Here is a 26,708-nt window from a genome sequence, read left to right on the forward strand (position 1 = left end):
TTGTTAAATATAACTCACATACAGAGAACCACATACAGCTTAATGAATTGTTATAAGACAACCACCTTTCTACATAATATTCATTTAAACAGAATCTTGCCAGCTACCCAAAACCCATCCCCAGGCTTTCTCCCGAAGACTCTTCCCTTCTAAGTGTAACCACTATCCTCACTTTTATGGTATCACATCCTTTATAGTTAATTTATTGTTTTATCACCAAATCATAAACCTTCCATAGGCACCATTGTTTAATTTGTCTGGTAGAGTTTCCCTCAATACGGATTTGGCTAATTACATCCCTATGATATAGGTTAACATGTTAATCTTTCTTCTGTATTCTTGGAAAATTGGTAATTGAAAATTGAATCTAGAAGCATAATCAGATTCATGTTCAATTTTTTTTGGACAAGACATTTCATGGGTTGATGTTATCAGAAGGCACACCATATTTGGTATTCCTTTTTGTGATGTTAGTAGCTTATTTTGCTAAATGTCTAAATTCATGAATTCATCTGGCATTACAAAATGGTGATATTCCAGTTGTATCATTCATTATCTATTTACTGGAACACCCCTTTAAAAAGAAATTTCACCACATCTGCTATTTGGGTACCCAAGGATATGGTTGATATAGAAAAAGGAAAAATGCTTGATTCTCTTTATCAGTTTTTAAATTAAAAAGCTGGTTAACTAGATTTCTTCAGAGGTTTCCACTTAGTTGTTGTTGTTGTTGTGTGTATGTGTGTGTGGTTTTGTTGTTGGTTTTCTTTTTTTGATCAATTTGAACTCACGGATTTAAACATATTTGATGTGTTTCAATCCATTATAGTTATTTTCCTTATTGATATTCATATTATCTCATCTTGAGCAAGTGAAAGACTCTTCATGCTGTCCCCTGAGTCCTTTTGACATGTCTATAGTAGTTTTGGATAGATTCCTTGCTCTGTTATGATCAAATGTTTCAGGTCTGTTTTGAAAATGTTCTGCCCAGACCTAAAATGAGCCATTTTTCTAATCTGTTTCCTTGAGCAGAAAGTGGTCAGGCAAAGGTCAGCTCTCAACTCTCATCTCATTTGACCTCTTGACTGTTTGACATTGTTGGTTTTCCCTTTTGTGAAACACTTTCTTTTCTAGCTGCTGAGATACCACATTTGCCTACGTTTCCTCCTAATCACTACCTGCTTCTTCTCAGGTTCCTTTGCTGCCTCCTCCTCCTCTCTGCCTTCTTAATGTTGAACTGTTTCAGGGCTCTATACTCCTCTCTTCTCCAGCTACACTCACTGATGTAACTTAAGCACTCTCATGGTTGGTTGTTTATTTTTGAAAGTGTCTCGCTCTGTCACCCAGGTTGGAGTGCAGTGGCACAATCTTGGCTCACTGCAGCCTCTGCCTCCTGGGTTCAAGCGATTCTCCTGCCTCAGCCTCTCAAGTGGCTAGGATTACAGGCGCCTGCCACCACGCCTAGCTAATTTTTGTATTTTTAGTAGACATGAGATGGGGTTTCACCATGTTTGCCAGGGTGGTCTTGAACTCCTGACCTCAAGTGATCCACCTGCCTCAGCTTCCCAGTGTTGGGATTACAGGGGTGAGCTACTGCACTTGGCCTCTCGTGGTTTTAAATATCATATTCATAGTAATGACTCTCAAACTTCTATCATCACTCTAGACCTCTCCTTGAGCTCCAAACTATAAATCTAACTACCTACTTAATTCTTTCTCATTATTCAATCTTCAGCTAAAATCTTGGCTCCTCAGACAGGCCTTCTCTGATAACAGTAGTCAGTGCACCTCCACCCCAACATTTTTATCTCCTTCATAATACTTAAAAATATCTGGAGTTATTTATTTATGTATTCAAATGTTAACTGTCTGCGTCTTCCCTGGCATCATCACCCAGCGTACATGTACACACAAAGCAGTAAAGTGCTTAAGTACAAAGAATCTCTATTTTGCTTACATTTGTAATCCCGATGCCTATAAGTGTGCTAGCAAGTAGTATGTATCCAACAATATGTGCTGACTTCAGTGCTGAAAAATAAAGCTTTTATAATCAAATATTATAAAGCACAGAAAACATGAAATAAATCCAGACTAATACTGACTCATTAAGTAACCCAAAATTACGTCAGTGCTATAGGAAGATTACTGATGACTGTCTGACTCAACAAGAATATTAACTTACTAAGCTGACACTACATTATACCCTTTCATGGTTTTCTTGCTGTTTCATATGAATGTATTTTGTTTCTCAAAATTGATTATAAGTTCTTTATAAGGTATATATTTCTTTTGGATCCCTGTCATAGTCCAATGTGAGCCTATAAAATCAGCAGGATCTCAATAAATAATTATAAAATTAAAATATTTTTGGACTTTTTAAAGCAGGCACTTTTGTTGAATTATTAAGACATTCTTGGCAATATGCTATTTTTTATTTGTATAAATTTAGGGGGTACAAGTGCAATTTTGTTACATGCATAGCTTGCACAGTGGTCAAGTCAGGGCTTTGGGGTATCCAATAATATTTCTCAGGAACTTGTTAGTTAGCCAAGGTTTTCCAAGTAACACTGGTTTCAGGAAACACCATTTTTTTAAATAAGAGAGACAATAAATTACACCAAAATTAACACCAATTAAATGCCAATATTTATTATATCTGAGTTCAGCTTCAGAAGAAGAGTCATTTGGCCACCTGTAATCTCTTGCACTGAGTAGAGATTCATTCATAGAAAGAATTTTTACTTTTGAAGAGAGTTCAACAAATAAAGGACCTGTAACTTCCCACCAAAACCAAGCATTTTGGGAGGGCTATTTGAGTTATTTGCAATACTTCCTGAAATGTCTTCATAATTAGAAACCGAATGAGATATCCAAAAGTGTTTTGGCACAGAAGTGACTCATACTTTCTGGTATACAGTTGGATATAAAAACATTAATTTTCAACATATACATATATACAGTTATAAAATAAAAAAGTTTAAATAAGAAAGGTATTTATCAATATTTTTTAATGAATGGAATTATAATGAATACATTCTCACCATCCCTGTTATTCTTGATCAATTTAAAATGTTTAATTTTAAACATGCCAACTAAGAATACTCCTATTTTTGTTCTTGTTTCATGTTAGAACTGAGACAATTTTAAAATATGGACGCTTTTTCATATATATAGTTCAAATTTTTCTCATAACCTCTTCCTTCAAAACAGATTTGGGAGATGAGATAATATTCTTACTTCTTCATGTTATCTCCGATAATATCCCTAAAAGTTTGTTTCATATCAAGATAAAATTCACCTTTTTATAACATGCAACTTTCTACTGTAATCAAACTTGTATTTCATTTTGGAGATAAGTTTATGACCCTGATCCTGGATCAGTACAGGTAGTAGCCATTCTGAAATTTTCTTAATAACCCTCTGTTCCATTACAGAAGCCAATTTTACTATCTTTTTGAAATAAGAAAAGTAAACCCCACATTTTTCACAAAATATGAGTATGCATTAGTGAGCCCTGAGAGTTAACCCAACGCTGAGTTATATACCAAAGGTCTGGATTGACAGAAAAAGAAGTACTAAAAAAAGCTAACTTCAAGTAAAATGTAGGTCTAAAGATCAGGAAATAGCTAGGATAAAGATGCAGATTTAGGATAGATATGCCTAGAGTTGAAAGAAATAGAAGAAATTATTAAAGGGGAAAGAAGAGAAGGCCAAGGAAAAACATTACAAATTAGTACCCACAATAAAAGAGTAAGGTGACTAAGAATGGCCTTTGAGAAGAAGATGACCTAACAGGTAAGACAACCAGTGTTTCTGAAGCCAAAAGAAGTCAAGGGGAAAAAATGTTAAGAAAGCATAGATCAATATGATCATTAAGTGCAGTAAATTCTTTGAATTCTTCTTTGAAGTACATTACATAAAATTGGTTTTTTTCCTGAACTATGATTTAAATAGCCAACATGATGCCGCATCACTACCAAATGATGTAATGCATTTCCTACAAATAAAAATATCCTCCTACATAATCTTAACCAGAAAATTAATATTGACACATTATTACCATCTAATCCTCAGACCTCATTCACATTTCACCAGTTGTTCCAATATTGTCCTTCATAATAAAGAGTAGTTCAAAATGCTGCACAGCATTTAGTTGTCAGGTCTCTTTGGTCAATCACATTTCCTCAGTCTTTCCTTGACTTTCACGACATTGATACTTATGAACAATTTAGTGTTTTTATAGAATGTCCCTCTATTTGAGTTTGCATGTTGTTTGCTCATAATTAGATTGAGATTATACATCTTTTGCAGTAATATTACAGAAGTGATGCTGGCTTCTTCTCATTGTTTACTATCAGGTGGCACCATTGCTGACTGGTCCTATTAGTGATGATGTTAACATTTAACACTTGATTAAAGTGGTGTCCTCCGGGCTTCTTTACTGTAAAGTCATTCTTTTTCACCTTTGTATTTAACAAGTATTTTGTGAAAGGATTCTTCAAAACTCTGTAAGCATACTGTTTCTTCATCCAACTTTCAATTTATTCAGATCAGTATGGGCTCATGGTTTATTATCTTATTCAATAGGTTTTAATCTATTGCAAATATAATGTATCTGATGGCCAAATTGTCCCAGATTTGCCAGAGGGACGCCCTTCAAGCTGGCTTCTATGGCTTTTGAGATATCCCAATTGTGATGGTTAATACTGAGTGTCAACTTGATGGGACTGAAGGATATAAAGTATTGATCCTGGGTGTGTCTGTGAGGGTGTTGCCAAGGAAGGTTAATATTTGAGTCAGTGGGCTGGGAAAGGCAGACCCACCCTTAATCTGGGTGGGCACAAACTAATCAGCTGCCAGTGTGGCTACAATATAAGCAGGCAGAAAAATGTGAAAAGAGAGGCTGGCCTAGCCTCCCAGCCTACATCTTTCTCCCGTGCTGGATGCTTCCTGCCCTTGAACATCGAACTCCAAGTTCTTCAGCTTTGGAACTTGGACTGGCTCTCCTTGCTCCTCAGCCTGCAGATGGCCTATTGTGAGACCTTGTGATCATGTTAGTTAATACTTAATAAACTCCCCTCTCTCTATATATATACATATTCCATTAGTTCTGTCCCTCTAGAGAACCCTGACTAATACAGATTTTGGTACAAGGAGTGGTTCTAGTGGAAAAGAATATTAAGGATGGAGTTCTTTCATTGGTTTTGGGGTTTGGGGAGTTGGCTGCCTAATATGATTAGACCACGAAATGCTAAGGACTCTATTTCTAATAGCATGGAAAACACTAATAGTCCTTGGCGTGAACTGTTTACACTGTTACGCAAAATAAATGCATTTGTCACTCCTGATTCATCACTCATGAGAGGCAAGGAGTTTAGTGACTCTATACCTAATACCTTTGAGCCTATGTGGTGAACCAAGGACCATAATAAAGCTGGTTGGTTGCTCCTAAGTTCAGTGGACAAAGTTATGAAAGAAAATGATGAACTCAGAGATTCTATCTCCTGGCTTCAGAAGCATATACTGAGCCTCAGATCTGCTAAGAGAAAGAGCTGAAATTGTGGAAAAACAGACACAAGCTCTTATTGCGCAAGTGGCTGACCTGCAATGAAAGGTGCATGCACAGCCTTGCCAGGTGTCTACTGTTAAAGTGAGGGCATTGACTGGAAAAGAATGGGACCATGCAACTTGGAATGGGGATGTGTGGGAGGACCCTGATGAAACTGGGGACACTGAGTTTGTAAACTGTGATGAACTCTTTTTGCCAGAAGGAACAGCTTCCCCATCTCCAGTAGTGGCAACATCCCCTCTTGGACCCATGCTGCCATCAGCCTTTCCACCTTTGTCTGAGGAGATAAACCCTGCGCTACCTGAGGCAACAGTGATGGCCATGCAACTTGGAATGGGGATGTGTGGGAGGACCCTGATGAAACTGGGGACACTGAGTTTGTAAACTGTGATGAACTCTTTGTGCCAGAAGGAACAGCTTCCCCATCTCCAGTAGTGGCAACATCCCCTCTTGGACCCATGCTGCCATCAGCCTTTCCACCTTTGTCTGAGGAGATAAACCCTGCGCTACCTGAGGCAACAGTGATGGCCTCCCTGAGGCAGCTGCCAGGCAAGATAATGTTTTTTTTTCTTTTTTCTTTTTATATTCTCCAATTTAAACTTTTAATTAAAAAGTAAACTTTAATGTCGAAAATGCAAACTTGGGGAAGACAGAAAAGATCACACACAAGGCCGTCACTTCACACTTGGAAGGTTGCACAGCAGCCGGGCAGAGGCGCTCCTCACTTCTCAGACGGTGGGCAGCTGGGCAGAGGGGCACATCACTTCCCAGATGGGGCGGCTGGTCAGAGGCACTCCTCACATCCCAGACAGGGCAGGAGCCAGGCAGAGGCACTTCTCACTTCCCAGACAGGGTGGTCAGGCAGGGGCGGTCAGGCAGAGGCGCTCTTCACATCCCAGATGATGCGGCAGCTGGGCAGAGGCACTCAAGATAATGTTGATTCTCCTCAGGAGCCACCCCCAACACCTCTGTTTGCTTCTAGACCTATAACTAGACTAAAGTCCCGGCAGGCCCCTAGAGGTGAGGTTGAAAGTGTGACCCATGAGGAGGTGCATTACGCTTGAAAAGAACTGCTTGAGTTTTCCAATTTATATCAGCAGAAATCTGGAGAACAGGCATGGGAGTGGATATTAAGGGTGTGGGATAATGGTGGAAGGAAAATAGAGTTGTATCAGGCTGAATTTATTGATTTGGGGCCACTAAATAGGAACTCTACATTTAATGTTGCAGCTCGGGGGGTTACAAAAAGTTCTAATGGTTTATTTACTTGGTTAGCTGAAATATGGATTAAAAGATTGCCCACTGTGAGTGAGCTGGAAATGCCTGATCTGCCTTGGTTTAATGTAGAGGAAGGGATCCAAAGGCTTAGGGAGATTGGGGTGGTGGAGTGGATTAGTCACTTTAGACTGACTCATCCCAGTAGGGTGGGTCCAGAAGATATACCCTTGACCAATGTCTTGCAAAACAGATTTGTGAGGGCAGCACCTACATCTTTGAAAAGCCTTGCATTTACTTTCCTCTGCATGTCAGATCTAACATGGGAACTAGAGTCACTCAACTACAAAATTTAAATACAATGGGAATAATTGGATCCTGAAGTGGCATGGGCCAAGTGGCCACACTCAACCTTCAAAGGCAAGGTGGGTGGAGCTACCATAATAGAGGGCAGAGGCAAAGCAGCAATCAGAATATTCTGACTTGTGTAGAGCTAGAAGTGAAATTGATAGGAAACCTACTGCGTTCCTACTTAATCTATACAATCTGAAAACTTCTAGGTCGAATGGACAAAAGACTAATTTGAATTAAAAAAACAGAGAATCATGACCCCTCAATCAATTTCCAGACTTGAGCCAATTTACAAACCCACAATCCCTTGAATGAAGGGGAGTCCAGATCCCCTGGAGGAAGGACGCCACTACATTACTGACAATTTATGCAGTGAATCTTTCTCCCATCCTTCCCCAAGGAGACTTCTGGCCTTTTACCAGGGTAACTGTGCAATGGGGAAAGGGAAATGATCAGACATTTTGGGGACTACTGGACAATGGCTCTGAGCTGATGCTGATTCCAGGGGACCCCAAACATTACTGTGGTCCTCCAGTTAAAGTAGGGGCTTATGGAGGTCAGGTAATTAATGGAGTTTTAGCTCAGGTCCAACTTACAGTGAGTCCCTGGACTTATCCTATGGTTATTTCCCCAGTGCCAGAAATGCATAATTGGCATAGACATACTTAGCAGCTGGCAGAACCCCCACATTGGCTCCCTGACTGGTAGGGTGAGGGCTATTATGGTAGGAAAGTCCAAATGGAAACCATTAGAGCTGCCTCTACCTAAATAGTAAATCAAAAACTATATCACATCCCTGGAGGGATTGCAGAGATTAGTGCCACCATCAAGGATTTGAAAGATGCAGGGGTGCTGTTTCCTACCACATCCCCATTCAACTCTTCCATTTGTCCTGTGCAGAAGACAGATAGATCATAGAGAATGACAGTAGATTATTGTAAGCTTAACCAAGTGGTGACTCCAATTGCAGCTGCTGTACCTGTACCACATGTGGTTTCATTGCTTGAGCAAATTAACACATCTCCTGGTTCCTGGTATGCCGCCATTGACTTGGCAAATGCCTTTTTCTCCATTCCTGTCCATAAGGTCCACCAGAAGAAATTTGCCTTCAGCTAGCAAGGCCAGCAATATACCTTTACTGTTCTACCTCAGGGGTTATCAACTCTCCAGCTTTGTATCATAATCTTATTCGGAGAGACCTTGATCACTTTTCTCTTCTGCAAGATATGACACTGGTCCATTACATTGATGACATTATGCTGATTGCATCCAGTGAGTAAGAAGTAGCAAACACACTGAATGTATTGGTGAGATATTTGCGTGCCAGAGGATGGGAAATAAATCCAACTAAAATTCAGGGATCTTCTACCTCAGTAAAATTTCTAGGGATCCAGTGGTGTGGGGACTGTCAAGATATTCCTTCTAAGGTGAAGGATAAGTTGCTGCATTTGGCCTGTCCTACAACCAAGAAAAAGGCATAATGCCTAGTGGGCCAATTTGGATTTGAGAGGCAACACATTCCTCATTTGGGTGTATTACTCCAGCCCATTTATCAAGTGACCTGAAAGGCTGCCACTTTTGAGTGGGGTCCAGAACAGGAAAAGGCTCTGCAACAGGTCCAGGCTGCTGTGCCAGCTCCTCTGCCACTTGGGCCATATGACCCAGCAGACCCAATGGTGCTTGAAGTGTCAGTGGCAGACAGGGATGCTGTTTGGAACCTTTGGCAAGCCCCCATAGGTGAATCACAGTGGTGGCCTCTAGGATTTTAGGGCAAGGCCCTGCCATCTTCTGCAGATAAATAAGCTCCTTTTGAGAGACAGCTCCTGGCCTGTTACTGGGCTTTGGTGGAAACTGAACATTTGACTATGGGTCATCAAGTCACCATGTGACCTGAACTGCCTATCATGAACTGGGTGCTTTCTGATCCATGCAGCCATAAAGCGGGCCATGCACAGCAGCATTCCATCATCAGATGGAAGTGGTATATAGGTGACTGGGCTTGAGCAGGTCCTGAAGGCACAAGTAAGTTACATGAGGAAGTGGCTCACGTGTCCACGGTCTCCACTCCTGCCACCTTGACTTCTCTCCCCCAGCCTGCACCGCTGGCCTCATGGGGAGTTCCCTATGATCAGTTGACAGAGGAAGAGAAGGGGCTGGTTCACAGGTGGTTCTGCACGATATGCAGATACCACCCGAAAGTGGACAGTTACAGCACTACAGCCCCTTTTTAGGACATCCCTGAAGGACAGCAGTGAAGGGGAATATGCCCAGTGGGCAGAACTTCAAGCAATGCAACTGGTTGCGCACTTTGCATCAAAGGAGACATGGTCAGATGTGCGATTATATACGGATTCATGGGCTGTAGGTTTCCTGGATGGTCAGGGACTTGGAAGAAGCATGATTGGAAAATTGGTAACAAAGAAATTTGGGGAAGAGGTATGTAGATGGACCTCTGTGGTCAAAACTGTGAAGATATTTGTATCCCATGTGAGTGCTCACTAACGGGTGACCTCAGCAGAAGAGGATTTTAATAATCAAGTGATAGGACATGACCCGTTCTGTGGACACCACTCAGCCTCTTTCCCCAGGCACCCCGTCATCACCCAATGGGCCCATGAACAAAGTACCCATGGTGGCAGGGATGGAGGTTACGTATGGGCTCAGCAACATGGACTTCCGCTCACCAAGGCTGACCTGGCTATGGCCACTGCTAAGCGCCCAATTTGCCAGCAGCAGAGAGCAACACTGAGCCCTCGATATGGTGCCATTCCTTGGGGTGATCAGCCAGCTACTTAGTGGCAGGTTGATTATATTGGATTTCTTCCATCATGGAAAGGACAGAGGTTTGTCCTCACTGAAATAGACACTTACTCTGGATATGAGTTTGCCTATCCTGCATGCAATGCTTCTGCCAAGACTACCATCCGTGGACTCACAGAATGCCTTATACACCATCATGGTATTACACACAGCATTGCCTCTAACAAAGGCACTCACTTTATGGCTAAAGAAGTGTGGCAGTGGGCTCATGCTCATGGAATTCACTGGTCTTACCATGTTTCCTATCATCCTGAAGCAGCTGGATTGATAGAATGGTGAAACGGCCTTTTGAAGTCACAGTTACAATGCCAACTAGGTGACAATACTTTGCAGGGCTGAGGTAAAGTTCTCCAGAAGGCCATGGATGCTTTGAATCAGCATCCAATATATGGCACTGTTTCTCCCATAGCCAGGGTTAACCAGTCCAGGAATCAAGGGGTGGAAGTGGCACCACTCACCATCATCCCTAGTGATCCACTAGCAAAATTTTTGCTTCCTGTTCCCGCAAGATTACGTTCTGCTGGCCTAGAGGTCTTAGTTCCAGAGGGAGGAATGCTGCCACCAGGAGACACAACAATGATTCCATTAAACTGGAAGTTACGATTGCCACCTAGATACTTTGGGCTCCTCATACCTTTAAGTCAACAGGCTAAGAATGGAGTAACAGTGTTGGCTGGGGTGATTGACCTGGACTATCAAGATGAAATCAGTCTACTACTCCACAATGGAGGTAAGGAAGAGTATTGATGGAATACAAGAGATCCATTAGGGCTTCTCTTAGTATTACCATGCCCTGTGATTAAGGTCAATGAGAAACTACAACAGCCCAATCCAGGCAGGATTACACATGACCCAGACCCTTGAGGAATGGAGGTTTGGGTCACTCCACCAGGAAAAAAACTACGATCTGCTGAGGTGTTTGCCGAAGGCAAAGGGAATACAGAATGGGTAGTAGAAGGTAGTCATCAATACCAACTACAACCACGTGACCAGTTGCAGAAAGGAGGACTGTAATTGTCATGGATATTTCCTCCTTCTTTTGTTAGAAACATGTTTGTGTATGTATACACTTGTACTAAGAAAATATCTTCATTTTATTTCCTTCCTCCTTTATCATGTGACATAAGATTTATTAACTGCACATCAGCATTTAAGTATTGTTAACTTTATGTAACAGTATTTGGGTTGGGGATTGGTGCGTTTCTGGTTGTAGGAAGGACAGTTGTATTATGTTAAGCATAATTATGACCTTATTATTGCCTTTATTTGAAGATTATGTATGATCTCAGGAGATGCGTATGGGTTCAAGTTGACAAGGGGTGGACTTGTGATGATTAATACTGAGTGTCAACTTGATGGGATTAAAAAACACATAGTATTGATCCTGGGTGTGTCTGTGAGGGTGTGGCCAAAGGAGATTAACATTTGAGTCAGTGGGCTGGGAAAGGCAGACCCACCCTTAATCTTGGTGGGCACCATCTAATCAGCTGCCAGCATGGCTAGAATATAAGCAGGCAGAAAAATGTGAAAAGAGAGACTGGCCTAGCCTCCCCTACCCTACATCTTTCTGTTGTGCTGGATACTTCCTGCCCTCAAACATTGAACTCCAAGTTCTTCAGCTTTGGAACTCAGACTGACTCTCCTTGCTCCTCAGCCTGCAGACAGCCTATTGTAGGACCTTGTGATTGTGTGAGTTAATACTTAATAAACTCCCCTATATATATATGTTCCATTAGTTCTGTCCCTCTAGAGAACCCTGACTAATACACTGATCATTTTTCAAGCACTTTCTTACTTTTCAGTACATATCCGAAACTCATCTTTTACTTACTCTGGCACAGCCCTGGAGTCAGCAATTTTTCTAAGGAGTTCTGGTGCCTTTTGGTAGAGAATGCTATTTAGATGTGAGTGTTCCACCATGTGCTCACCGATCCAGGTGTGTTGCTGCTTCCAGGCCAACCCAATGGACAGAGCTAGAAACTATATATAGGTACATATACATTTCATACATATGTATGTGAATATGTGTGTATACACATATCTATCTATCTATCTATCGTCTATCTATCTATCTATCTATCAAAAACATAAATTTGCAGCAATACTTCCAATAGGGTTCATTCTGGTTGTCTCCCTTCAGTTTTCATTTTTTCTTATAGTGAGAAACCTAGCTTCCATTATGCTTAATACTTATTTGATCAGTCCTCCTGAATGAAACCAATTGCCTCCCCTCCCCAAGTTGATGCCCCACTCACCTCACTCAGACACCAATCTCTGAAGTAAGTAGCTCTCCTACCTGGAAGTCCTCCTCATCCCACTGGGGCTCTGTCACCTGGCACTGGACTGCCCTCCTACACAGATTCTCCTGTCACCTCACTTGTCCTCACACCCTGAGGCAGGCCACCAACCTATGTGGGTGTTCTTTTTTTTGAGACAAAGTATCACTCTTGTTGCCCAGGCTGGAGTGCAGCGGCGCGATGTTGGCTCACTGCAACCTCCACCTTCCGGGTTCAACCAATTCTCCTGCCTCAGCCTCCTGAGTAGCTGGGATTATAGGCTTCTGCCACCACCCTCGGCTAATTTTTTGTATTTTTAGTAGAGATAGGGTTTCACCCTGTTGGCCAGGCTGGTCTTGAACTCCTGAGCTCAGGTGATCCACCTGCCTTGGCCTCCCAAAGTGCTGGGATTACAGGCATGAACCACTGCGCCTGGCCCTATGTGGGTGTTCTTAACCCTGCCCAGTCTTCAACATTTCATGCAGAGTTCCCAGCCCTTTCAATGAGAGAATGAAAGAGCATGATGCAGAGAGGGGTGCAGCCTGACTGTTGCTGTTATCTCCAAGGAACACAGAAAAACTAGTGTAAGGTACACAAAAACAAACTATAATTATTTACTGTTGGCTGGGTGCAGTGGCATGTGCCTGTAAGCCTAGCACTTTGGGAGGGCAAAATGGGAGGATCACTTGAGGCCAGGAGTTCCTTACTAGCTATACTTAGATTCTTCACAAGAGCTACTTCATATTTCCCGTGTCCCTCACTCCCACCCCTCTATACTCTCAATAGATTAGTACACTTTCATTTGCTCCAAAGATAAACAGAGATTCAGCTTTTAGCTATCTACTTATAAACTTCCTTCCATCTGTATCCCAATTATTACCTTCATTACAGTATTAGTAAATAAGGGTCAGTGTCTCTGTCCTCTAGTCCGGTTTACCCTGACACTGTCAGTCTCTGGCTACTCCTCAGTCTTCTTCATAGTCTCTTTGTTTCTGCTTACCCCTTAAATGCTGGCATTCTCCAGGCTCCAATGTTCAACTCTTCTCTTTTTTACTCTAATGAACAGTGAACGCCTAGGGAATCCTTGCTTTGCTCCAATCCTTGGACTCATTTTCAAAGTCCACTTTGTCTCAGCTTCTGCTACATCAGATAATTTGGCTTCATCTCCCATTAAGGTTCCTACCCTGTTCTTGGCATTTGATCAACTAAGCCTGAGAACTATCTGGTTTCCAACTCTGAGTGATGTTTTAAGGATTCATTTAGGCATCTGTCCAATACCTCCAGCTCCTTTTCACTGCTAGGCTAGCTCCTAATTGCTTACCAAAGGCAGTTCAAGTGTTAGCTCCTCTTGGAAATATTTCCTGACCAACATTCTCAATCTGAGTTTGGAATCCCTCAGAAATCCCATAGAACCCTGCTGTTTTTCTCTACTATGATGCTTATCATATTGTCATATAATTTTTCACTTTTGTATATGTCTGTCCTACTAGATTACCAACTCTTGAAGTCAGGAATTTTGTGTGAAGAAGGAATTTGCCTTCAAAAAAGAAGGAAACAGGGAGAAACAGAAAGGATAAAGGTAAGAAGAAAGAAAGATAGTTCAGATCAGACTGGGGCTCTAGCTGGCTCAAAAGTGGGTGAAACACTATGGCAAAAATCCTAGGATGAAGGACACTGAGGAGCTATATGATCAATACAAGAGGACTATCCAGTTATTGCTGTATACCTCTCTTGCCACTTCTGTGACCAAATTACCAATGCATTGCATTGATAGTTCAGATCTAAATAGCACACATAGATGGCTGCAGTTTCCAGAAATCAAAAGACTTCCACTGAAGTCTGGAATCCCTCAAAGTTACTTATGAGGGATGAAATCAACTTCTTCCAAACTCTTGTTAATGTTGATATTCTGATCTCATCCCATGAATCACAAAAGTTCTCAATGGCATCTAGACTAGTGAATCCTTTCCAGAAGGTTTTCAATTTACTTTGCCCAGATCCATTAAACAAATCACTGTCTATGGCAGCTATAGTATTACAAAACGTATTTCTTATATAATAAGACATGAGAGTCAAAATTACTCCTAAATCCACAGGCTGCAGAATGGACAATGTTAGCAGTCATGAAAACAACATTCATCTCCTTGTACATCTCCATCAGAGCTCTTATGTGACAAGGTGCATTGTCAATGAGCAGTAATATTTTGTAATATTTTGAAAATAATCTTTTTTTTCTGAGCAGTATGTCTTAACAGTGGGCTTAAAACAGTAAATCATGCTGTAAACAGATGTGCTGTCATTCAGACTCTTGTTCCATTTATAGGCAAGGTAGATTTAGCATAATTTTTAAGGGCTCTAGGATATTAAAAATGCTAAGTAGGCATTGGCTTCAACTTAAAGTCACCAGCTGCATTTGGCCTTAACAAGAGAATCAGTCTGTCCTTTGGAGCTATGAAGTCAGGCATTGAATTCTCCTCTCTAGCTATGAAAGTCCTATGGCGTCTTCTTCCAATAGAAGGCTGCGGTGTCTCCATTGAAAATCTGTTGTTTAGTGTGGCCACCTTCATCAATGATCTTAGCTAGATCTGGATAACTTGCTGTAGCTTCTCCCTTAGCACTTGCTTCTTCACCTTGTACTTTTATGTTATAAAGATGGTTTCTTTCCTTAAACCTCATGAACCAACCTCTACTAGCTTCACCATTTTCTTCTGCAGCTTCCTGACTTCTCTCAGCCTTCCTGGGCTTGCTCTGGATTAGGCTTTGGCTTAAAGGGAATGTTGTGGCTGGTTTGATCTTCTACCCAGACCATTCAAACTTTCTCCGTATCAGCAATACGGCCGCTTTACTTTCTTATCATTGGTATGTTCATTGGAATAGCACTTTTAATTTCATTCAAGAAGTTTTCCTTTGCATTCACAACTTGGATAATAGTTTGGCACAAGAGGCCTAGCTTGCAGCTTGCCTTCCTCACTAAGCTTAATCATTTCCAGATTTTGATTTAAACTGAGAGATGTGTGACTCTTCCTTTCACCTGAACACTTAAAGGCCATTGTAGGGTTATTAACTGGGTTAATTTCAACACTGTTGTGTGTCTGGGAATAGGCCCGAGAGAAGGGAGATGAGAACTGCTGTCAGTGGGGCAGTTGGAAAACAAATATTTATGGGTTAAGTTTGCAGTCTTATATGGGAGCGGTTCATGGTACCCCAGAATAATTACAATACTAACATCAAAGATCTGATTACAGATATAAGATCACTATAAAAGTTATAATAATAACAAAATTATTTGAAATATTGTGAGAATTATCAAAATGTGACACAGAGATACTAGATACAAGTGAACACAAGCTATTGGAAAATGGCACTGATAGACTTGCCCAATGCAGGATTGCCACAAACCTTCAATTTGTAAAAAACAAAAAAAATTATCTGCAAAGACCAATAACATGAATAAAAATTAAACAAGGCATGCTTGTACTAATAAGCTTGGTTTTAGTTCCCTATTAAATATTTCCACATGCTTTGCATGTGATTTAAATATTAACTATGAATTACATTACTTTTAGGGTCACTTTTATGGCCACATTTCTAATTTTTGTTGCATTTAGTCCACTAACTTCAAAGGAGTCAAATGTTATCATATAATAAATTAAAATGCCATATAACTACATGCATTGATCTCACCATTTACGACACTGATTTACAAAACTAACACATTACAATTTACTGAGTAGACCCTATCGTATTTTTTGGCTTCTTATTAAGAAAGGCACTGGATAAGCATAGGAGTTTTAGTCATGGCTATGAATCCTTAGAACAGTCAGTTATCTTCTCGAGACTCAGTAATTTAGAGATAAGAAGAGCTGGACCTAGAATATTCAGTAAGCTGAGACTCAATATTCTCTGGGTCTATGATACTGTCTTTCCCAATCCTGAACTTGCCATAGAAAATTTTCCCATTTTATTTTCATTTCCCTCTGCAATATTTGCTAGCAACCAGAGAACTGCAGGAAAGTTGAATGAAGAAATCCTCCTTCCAAAGAAAATAGACTTTATTATTATTAATATACTTTAAGTTCTGGGATACATGTGCAGAATGTTACTTTTAAAATAAAAATAGATATGTATGCTTTAAAGAATTTTCTCCTGTAATTTTTTGCCACTCTTCCTTGTACTTCCAGGCACACAGTTAAGTGTCAGGTCATGTGGGTCATTACATGAAGAACAGGGTGATGAATGGGAGATCAAAGACCTAACTAACTGTTGGTAGCCCAAAGAGGACATTTCATTGGAAATTTCTTTTCTATTCCTGACACTGAACTTACTGTAGGCACTCTAAATGTCTACTGAAGTGAATTGAGGTGTTTGCTCCATACTTTTAAAAATATACTTTATTTAAGAGGGTTGTGGCCTAACAGATTATATTAAAGTAACTCTCTAGTTTTTCCAAGTCAATGACCTTATTTTTTCCCTTTACCTAAGTGCAAAATCTGCCACCATATAATAAAAATACTATCCTTACTAAGATGGAGATAACACCTTCCATTTTCAAATGACTGGTAGAAAAATGATCCTTCTATCTTCTAAGACCCAGAGAGGTTGAGACTGCAGCGAGCCGTGATCATGCCACTGCACTCCAGCCTGGGCAACAGACAGCGACCTTGTCAGAAAAAAAAAGAAAAGAAAAGAGAGACAGAGAGAGGAAGGAAGGAAGGAAGGAAGGAAATAAACGAAATCCAATCCACAGAAAACGATGCTTTTTTATAACAACTTGAGAGGAAGGAATATATTCTTTCTCGGTTCAAAACTTGACAATCAACTATATCAAAGTCCTATATATTTCCAATCAAATTAACTTTGGTATAATAACATTTAAACTGATTACAGAGAATTTTTAAAGGGCCATGAAAGAACAGTAAAGATGATTCAATGTTTTACAAGACAACGCTTTAGGGGTTCCTTTAGGAAAGGTTTTAAAAGGATGCAGCAGAGAAGATAAGAAGAGAAAAAGATAATAGTTCTTAAATATTTATAGGATTATTGCAAAGAGTTTAAGAATCTATATCTCAATCAAAAATGAAAACTTAGGTTAAATACAAGTGATTCAGGCTAAAATTTGTAAAGACCGTTACATACTAAAATGGATAAAGTTAGGAAGATATGTTCATACTTTTCTATGACATTGGAAGTTAAAGAAATGAAGTAGCTGACAAATCCTTGTCTTTCTCAGTCTGTACTGTAATTATTTCAAGATACTATATGGTGAGAGGAAAAGGCATAATAAATTCTACAACTTAACTTTGCAGGAAAAACAGTCAACTTTACTTACACTGTGTTCAATCCCATACGTGATAACTTGCTTGCTTTTTCTAAACTCCCTTTCAGTAAAGAAGCTGGCAAAGACACCATAATATTTAATGGGACAGATGACAATTGTTGGAATATGACATTATAGAAAGGAAAACGAGACAATTTGAAATGAGGATTGAAAAACACAAAAATATCCATAGAATGATAAACTCCTATGCATAAAAAGCCACTGCGTAAGTAACAAAGGCTTGCCAAGTATCCATCCTACTCATCCTGTTTGAGTTAGCGAATTCCATCAAATAGAATAATTACTTAGTCTCACATTTAGTCTGGTATCTCAGGTTTCTTTCCAAACATTACAAATAACAGCAATGAAGTAAAGGGGAAAAAGCACTTCTCACTGTTAAATGAAAATATATACATCCTATCCAGCATTTATTGGCAACGCAAAGAAAAAATACTTCCATTACTTAATGTCTAGGGAATGACAGTTATATCTAGGGCCAATACAAACTGACTATGCAATGGGATCCAAGAGCGGAAATAGGAGAGACACTCTATGATGGAAGTGCACCAGAATGACTCCATGCTTTTATTCAAGAAGTCAAAGGCATAAAGCACAAAAAACATCAATGAAGAAAAAGAGGATACAGTAGAATTCAATTACTTCTAAACATGTAACACTTTACTTAGACCATTAAGATCTGCCCCAATGTTTACATGAAATTTACCTATGCTGGCTCAAGATCTCATGTCCAAAATCTTTAGGTAATCTCTATCATTAATACAACTTTCATTAATCATATTGTTGTTGCTATAAACTTTCTAATAATTTCATTTATAATTTATTCTAAGAATTTTATTACTGTTTCTCTGATAAAACAGCATTCTTGAAGAGCAATAGCTTCTTAGTTGAAGTTTTATATTCAAGTTCCTTTCAAACTGCTACTAAAGTAAATCCTACAGCCTTGACTTAGCCTTTATCCAGAAGTCTTTTCCTTTGCTGATCTTTACATTGGAAGTTTGCAGATTAGTGTATCTAAACCCAAAACTAACTGATCAAACTATTCAATCAATCAGTCTCATTTCCTTTTCTAATGTTTTGGAAAACTGACAGAGACTCACATGCATATGCTGAAAACTGTAGGAATAGGCCTATATAAACCTAAACAGAAAAACTGCTGTTTGTTCACAGGCCTTGTTGCCGGGTTTTTCCTTTTCAGAGAAAAGAAAATTTGTCAACAGAAAAACATAAGCCATATGGACAGACTTGGTATACTGCCAAATACAGTTCAAGCAAATTCTTCTGATATGAGGCAGTTTTCCAAAGAATTTTCCAGGGGAGGTTGCTACTGCTGGGTACTAAGAAAATGATCCCTCCAATTCTACTCTATAAACCAAATAATGCCCATTTTCCCTCAGATCTAGATCACCTCTGCACAAATTCAAATTTATGCTACTACTGAAAATCTGTCACTAGTTTCCTTCAAGTCTAGCACGAGTGAGAAATATGTTTTCAAAAATTATAGCTGTACTATTATCATATCAATAAGACTTGGTTCACAATAGAGTTCTCAGGGTACTTCCTTTGGGGTGTTGTGCCTGAATTCCAGTTCTCTCTGGTTTAGGGGCCCCTCCTGTATGATTCCATGGCACCCCATATTCTCTTACCATAGTGTGTATCACACAATATTATAATTGCATGTTTGTCTCCTCTGTTAGACCATATGCTTCATGCAACAAACCATTATGTCTATCATATTCATTATTTTATTCCAGTGACCTAATACAGTGTCTAGCAAATAGTAGCTGAGGCATATTAAAGATGATCACAAATCCTTTGACACTTCTCCCATAGAGAAGTGGGGTCAATGTCTTCTCCTTGATTTCAGATGGCCTCTGTAACTGCTTTGACCCATAAAATATGACAGAAGTAACACTGTGCCAGTTTCCAACCAATTCTTAAGAACTATCAGCTTCCACTTCCTCTCTCTTCAAACATTTACTCTTGGAACCCCAAGACTGACTGGGGTATGGTTTGAGAGACTTTCCTAGGACAACAAAAGCATCAACAGTTTTAATTTAATCAATTTCTAGATATTTACCTTTCATATCTCTCTTTCCTAAATTTGATCTGCCAAGACCTAGTGTGGTTCTCCAAGATTGATCCACTCATGTGGATTCTCCATTCCCTAGCTGCTTTAATACTAGACTTTCTTCTATCTTACAAAAGAAAGACACCAAATTATCTATCTCAAGTTGCTATCAGCATTGTCCCGAGGTATAAAAACCTTTGGGATTTTACTGGACTTGGTGAGGTAACTTACATGACCAGGTAAGGCCTGCTAACGTGTGCTTTATCTGGTCTTTCACATATTCCTGTTACAGGTAAACTCTGACACTAGAATGAGGGTATTTTTAGTTCTGAATTCAAACAACGTAGAGTAGACCAGTGGGAGATGGCTTCACTGTTGAGGGAGACACTCATGAAAATAAGGCAAAAGAACCATATGTTGAAAATGGCTTTTTCCCTCACATATTTTACAAAAAGCATACATTTCCAGCTATTCACAATGGTTACGATATGTCCACTGGAAAGAAAGAAATATTCAAACAGCTGAAATAAGTAAATGTTTAGTGATGTTGATTGTTTTAACATAAATAGAATACTTTCCAAAACTACTAAATATTCCTAGATATACTGGCTAAAACCTGCAGATAAAAGTTTCATGTTATTTTCATTCAAATAAAAGGTCCATCCTCCAGTTAGATATTAGATAACACTTTATTAAATTTAAGCATTTATTCCTGTTAAATAACCCTCATATTAATTTATTTTATCAAATGTTTCATATTTCCTGTATCTTTGTCCAAAGGCCAAATTATTGACCGACCACCAAACCAAGCATTTTTAGTAACATGTATTCATTTTTTTTTTCCTTCTGACAGAGTCTCACTCCGTTGCCGAGGCTGGAGTGCAGTGGTGCGATCTCAGCTCACTGCAACCCGTACCTCCCAGGTTTAAGCGATTCTCCTGCCTCAGCCTCCCCAGTAGCTGGGACTACAGGTAGGCGCCAACAAGCCCAGCTAATTTTGTATTTTCAGTAGAGATGGGGTTTCACCTGTTGGCCAGGCTGGTCTCGAACTCCGCCCACCTCAGCTTCCAAAAGTGCTGGGATTACAGGCGTGAGCCACCGCACCCAGCCAGCAATGTGTATTTTTATCTTTCATTAAATACACAGAAAGTTTGATCATTATATTTAACAAAATTAATTTGTTAAATTTATTTTTATTTAAATTTTATTTTACTTTAGGATCTGGGATACATGTGTACAGAACATGCAGGTTTGTTACATAGGTAAATGTGTGCCATGGTGGCTTGCTGCATCTATCAACTTGTCATCTAGGTATTAAGCCCTGCATGCACTAGCTATTTGTCCTGATCTCCTTCCCCTCGCCCCCCTGACAGGTCCTGGTGTGTGTTGTTCCCCTCCCTGTGTCCATGTGTTCTCATGGTTCAACTCCTACTTATAAGTGAGAATATGCAGTGTTTGGTTTTCTGTTCCTGTGTTAGTTTGCTGAGGATGATGGCTTCCAGCTTCATCCATGTCCCTGAACAGGCCATGATCTCATTCCTTTTTATGGCTGCATAGTATCCCATGGTGTAATATGTACCACATTTTCGTTATGCAGTCTAACATTGAAGACCATTTGGGTTGGTTCCATGTCTTTGCTATTGTGAATAATGCTGCAATAAACATATGTGTGCATGTATCTTTATAATAGAATGATTTATATTCCTTAAGATATACATCCAGAAAAGGGATTGCTGGGTCAAATGGTATTTATGGTTCTAGATCTTGGAGGAATCGCCACACTGTCTTCCATAATGGTTGAACTAATTTACATTCCCACCAACAATGTAAAAGCATTCGTATATCTCCACAGCCTCACCAGCATCTCTTGTTTCTTGACTTTTTAATAATCACCATTCTGACAGGTGTGAGATGGTTTCTTATTGTGGTTTTGATTTGCATTTCTCTAACTATCAGTGATGTTGAGCTTTTTTCATATGTTTGTTGGCCACATAAATGTCTTCCTTTGAGAAGTGTCTGTTCATGTTCTTTGCCCACTTTTTGATGGGGTTGTTTGTTTTTTTCTTGTAAATTTAAGTTTCTTGTAAATTCTGGATATTAGACCTTTGTCAGATGGGTAGATTGCAAAAATTTTCTCCCATTCTGGAGGTTGCCTGTTCGTTCTGATGATAGTTTCTTTTGCTGTGCAGAAGCTCTTTAGTTTAAATAGACCCCATTTGTCAATTTTAGCAATGTTGCAATTGCTTTTGGCAATTTCATCATAAAAGATTTGCACATGCCTATGTCCTGAATGGTATTACCTAGATTTTCTTCTAGGGTTTTTATGGTTTTTGATTTTACATTTAAGTATTTCAGCCATCTTGAGATAATTTTTGTGTAAGGTATAAGGAAGGGGTCCAGTTTCAGTTTTCTGCATATGGGTACCCAGTTTTCCCAGCACCATTTATTAAATAGGAATCCCTTTCCCCATTGCTTGCTTTTGTCAGGTTTGTCAAAGATCAGATAGTTAGAGATGTCTGGTCTTATTTCTGAGGTCTCTATTCTGTTCCATTGGTGTATGTGTCTGTTTTGGTACCAGTACTATGCTATTGTTGTTACCATAGCCTTGTAGTATAGTTTGAAGTCAGGTAGCATGAGGCCTCTGGCTTCATTCTTTTTGCTTGGGATTGTCTTGGCTATATGGGGTCTTCTTTGATTCCATATGAAATTTAAAGTAGTTTTTCTAATTCTGTGAAGAATGTCAATGGTAGTTTGATGGGAATAGCATTGGATCTATAACTTACTTTGGGCAGTATGGCCATTTTCACAATATTGATTCTTCCTATCCATGAGGATGGAATGTTTTTCCATTTGTTTGTGTCCTCTCTTATCTCCTTGAGCAGTGGTTTGTAGTTCTCCTTGAAGATGTCCTTCACATCCTTTGTTAGCTGTATTCCTAGGTATTTTATTCTCTTTGTAGCAATTGTGAATGGGAGTTCATTCATGATTTGGCTCTCTGCTTGTCTATTGTTGGTGTATAGGAATGCTTGTGATTTTTCCACATTGATTTGGTATCCTGAGACTTTGCTGCAGTTGCTTATCAGCTTAAGGAACTTTTGGGCTGAGACCTTGGGGTTTTCTAGATATAGGATCATGTCATCTGCAAACAGAGACAGTTTGACTTCCTCTCTTCTTATCTGAATACCTTTTATTTCTTTCTCTTGACTGATTGCCCTGGCCAGAACTTCCAATACTATGTTAAATAGGAGTGGTTACAGTGGGCATCCTTGTCTCGTGCCAATTTTCAAAGGGAATGCTTCCAGCTTTGTGCCTTCAGTATGATAATGGCTGTGGGTGTGTCATAAATGGCTCTTATTATTTTGAGATATGTTCCATCAATACTTAGTTTGTTGAGAGTTTTTAACATGAAGGGATGTTGCATTTTATCAAAGGCCTTTTCTGCATCTATTGAAATAATTATGTGATTTTTGTCATTGTTTCTGTTTATGTGATGGATTATATTAATTGAATTGTGTATGTTATTTCTAAATGCCCAACACCAGAACTTAATATATGCATACATACGTACTTCCAAGTAATATCATACTTGGAAGTGTTTCATACTCTCTAATTCATAAATAACTTGTAGCTTCTCCTATATATTACACTGCTTTATTACAAATTAACAAATGAGAAACAATTATCTTGTTTTATATTTTATTTTTAAATAGATAAATCATTTAATTATATCTGCATCATGTTAATCTTGACATTATTTTTATTAATCATATAAGCTGTGTTCTATAAATTATTTCTCAGTGGTGTTTATAATATTTTAAAAAAAGAGGCCAGGGCTGAGCACGATGGCTCATGCCCGTAATCCCAACACTTTGGGAGCCTGAGGTAGGTGAATTGCCTGAGGTCAGGAGTTTGAGTCCAGCCTGGGCAACATGGTGAAACCCCATCTCTACTAAAATGCAAAATTAGCTAGGTGTGGTGGTGCATGCCTGTGATTCCAGCTACTTAGGAGGCTGAGGCAGGAGAATCACTTGAACCTGGGAGCTGGAGGTTGCAGTGAGCCGAGATTGTGCCATTGCACTCCAGCCTAGGCAACAAGAGTGAAACTTTGTCAAAAAAAAAAAAAAGAAAAAAAGAGGCCGGGTGCAGTAGCTCACACCTGTAATCCCAGCACTTTGGGAGGCCAAGGTGGGCAGATCCCCCAAGACCAGGAATCCAAGACCAACCTGGCCAATGTGGTGAAACTCCATCTCTATCAAAAATCAAAAAAAAAAAAAAATTAACTGGGCATGGTGGCGGACGTCTATAATCCCAGCTTCTTGGGAGCCTGAGGCAGGAGAATCACTTGAACATGGGAGGCAGAGGCTGCAGTGCCCTGAGAATGCACCACTGAACTCTAGCCCAGGCGACAGAACCAGACCCTGTCTCACCAAAAAAAAAAAAAAAAAGTTCAAAAAAGAAATATTAACACATTTTGATTGAAAAATGAAGTCAGAATTTTTCTGGCAGAAAGTAAGTCTAATTCACCCGTAAGATTTGATAAAGAGGACTGTTTGGGCCAATGAAGTTACATGGCAAGTATTTTCTACTACATCAAGGAATGAAATCTGTAACTTCGAGTTTATGATAAAAGTGTAAGATACACACATTTTATATTGAAAAAGTTTATACTGTGGAAATGTATCAAAACTAATATTTTAATTTTCCCAACCCTTTATGAGTATCTCAGATTAAATGACTTCAAGTGAAAAAATAACAGATATTAGACCATTTGAAAAATCTTGGTAAAGACTTTTGGAGATAGTTTTCAGAAATTTAAAAAGTGATGATTATGATGATGGGGTAACAAATCCTTTTGCAATTCAAGTGGCTTCTAATTCTTTGCTTTCAACAATTTTGAAGGAGAATATAATCTAGCTGTCAACTGGCACATCAATTAAAAATAAGTTTCCTTCTAACAGACAGAACCCTCAGCTGCAGGTCTGTTGGAGTACCTGGCCGGCCGTGTGAGGTGTCAGTCTGCCCCTGCTGGGGGGTGCCTCCCAGTTAGGCTGCTCGGGGGTCAGGGGTCAGGGACCCACTTGAGGAGGCAGTCAGCCCGTTCTCAGATCTCCAGCTGCGTGCTGGGAGAACCACTGCTCTCCTCACAGCTGTCAGACAGGGACATTTAAGTCTGCAGAGGTTACTGCTGTCTTTTTGTTTGTCTGTGCCCTGCCCCCAGAGGTGGAGCCTACAGAGGCAGGCAGGCCTCCTTGAGCTGTGGTGGGCTCCACCCAGTTCAAGCTTCCAGGCTGCTTTGTTTACCTAAGCGAGCCTGGGCAATGGCGGGCGCCCCTCCCCCAGCCTCGCTGCCGACTTGCTGTTTGATCTCAGACTGCTGTGCTAGCAATCAGCGAGACTCCGTGGGCGTAGGACCCTCTGAGCCAGGTGTGGGCTATACTCTCCTGGGGCACCGTTTCCTAAGCCCGTCGGAAAGGCACAGTATTCGGGTGGGAGTGGCCCGATTTTCCAGGTGCCGTCTGTCACCCCTGGAAGGGGAACTCCCTGACCCCTTGCGCTTCCCGAGTGAGGCAATGCCTCGCCCCTGCTTCGGCTGGCGCACGGTGCGCTCACCCACTGACCTGCACCCACTGTCTGGCACTCCCTAGTGAGATGAACACGGTACCTCAGATGGAAATGCAGAAATCCCAAAAGAACAAAGCTGGAGGCATCACGCTACCTGACTTCAAACTATACTACAAGGCTACAGTAACCAAAACAGCATGGTACTGGTACCAAAACAGAGATATAGATCAATGGAACAGAACAGAGCCCTCAGAAATAATGCCACATATCTACAACCATCTGATCTTTGACAAACCTGAGAAAAACAAGAAATGGGGAAAGGATTCCCTATTTAATAAATGGTGCTGGGAAAACTGGCTAGCCATATGTAGAAAGCTGAAACTGGATCCCTTCCTTACACCTTATACAAAAATCAATTCAAGATGGATTAAAGACTTAAATGTTAGACCTAAAACCATAAAAACCCTAGAAGAAAACCTAGGCAATACCATTCAGGACATAGGCATGGGCAAGGACTTCAGGTCTAAAACACCAAAAGCAATGGCAACAAAAGCCAAAATTGACAAATGGGATCTAATTAAACTAAAGAGCTTCTGCACAGCAAAGGAAACTACCATCAGAGTGAACAGGCAACCTACAAAATGGGAGAAAATTTTCGCAACCTACTCATCTGACAAAGGGCTAATATCCAGAATCTACAATGAACTCCAACAAATTTACAAGAAAAAAACAAACAAACCCATCAAAAAGTGGGCGAAGGACATGAACAGACACTTCTCAAAAGAAGACATTTATGCAGCCAAAAAACACATGAAAAAATGCTCACCATCACTGGCCATCAGAGAAATGCAAATCAAAACCACAATGAGATACCATCTCACACCAGTTAGAATGGCAATCATTAAAAAGTCAGGAAACAACAGGTGCTGGAGAGGATGTGGAGAAATAGGAACACTTTTACACTGTTGGTGGGACTGTAAACTAGTTCAACCCTTGTGGAAGTCAGTGTGGCGATTCCTCAGGGATCTAGAACTAGAAATTCCATTTGACCCAGCCATCCCATTACTGGGTATATACCCAAAGGACTATAAATCATGCTGCTATAAAGACACATGCACACATATGTTTATTGCCGCATTATTCACAATAGCAAAGACTTGGAACCAACCCAAATGTCCAACAATCATAGACTGGATTAAGAAAATGTGGCACATATACACCATGGAATACTATGCAGCCATAAAAAATGATGAGTTCATGTCCTTTGTAGGGACATGGATGAAATTGGAAATCATCATTCTCAGTAAACTATCACAAGAACAAAAAACCAAACACTGCATATTCTCACTCATAGGTGGGAATTGAACAAAGAGAACACATGGACACAGGAAGGGGAACATCACACTTCGGGGACTGTTGTGGGTTGGGGGGAGGGGGGAGGGATAGCATTGGGAGATATACCTAATGCTAGATGACGAGTTGGTGGGTGCAGCGCACCAGCATGGCACA

General features: G+C 40.0%; 1 protein-coding gene across 1 annotated transcript in view; it reads right to left on the reverse strand.

Moving 5' to 3' along the window:
• The window catches only part of ME1 (malic enzyme 1), a 227,641-nt gene that overhangs the window by 144,375 nt on the left and 56,558 nt on the right, over nt 1-26,708 (reverse strand). The gene's annotated exons all lie outside the window — the stretch shown is intronic.

This window comes from Pongo abelii, chromosome 5, assembly GCF_028885655.2.
Source record: "Pongo abelii isolate AG06213 chromosome 5, NHGRI_mPonAbe1-v2.0_pri, whole genome shotgun sequence".
NCBI classification, from domain to species: Eukaryota; Metazoa; Chordata; class Mammalia; order Primates; family Hominidae; genus Pongo; species Pongo abelii.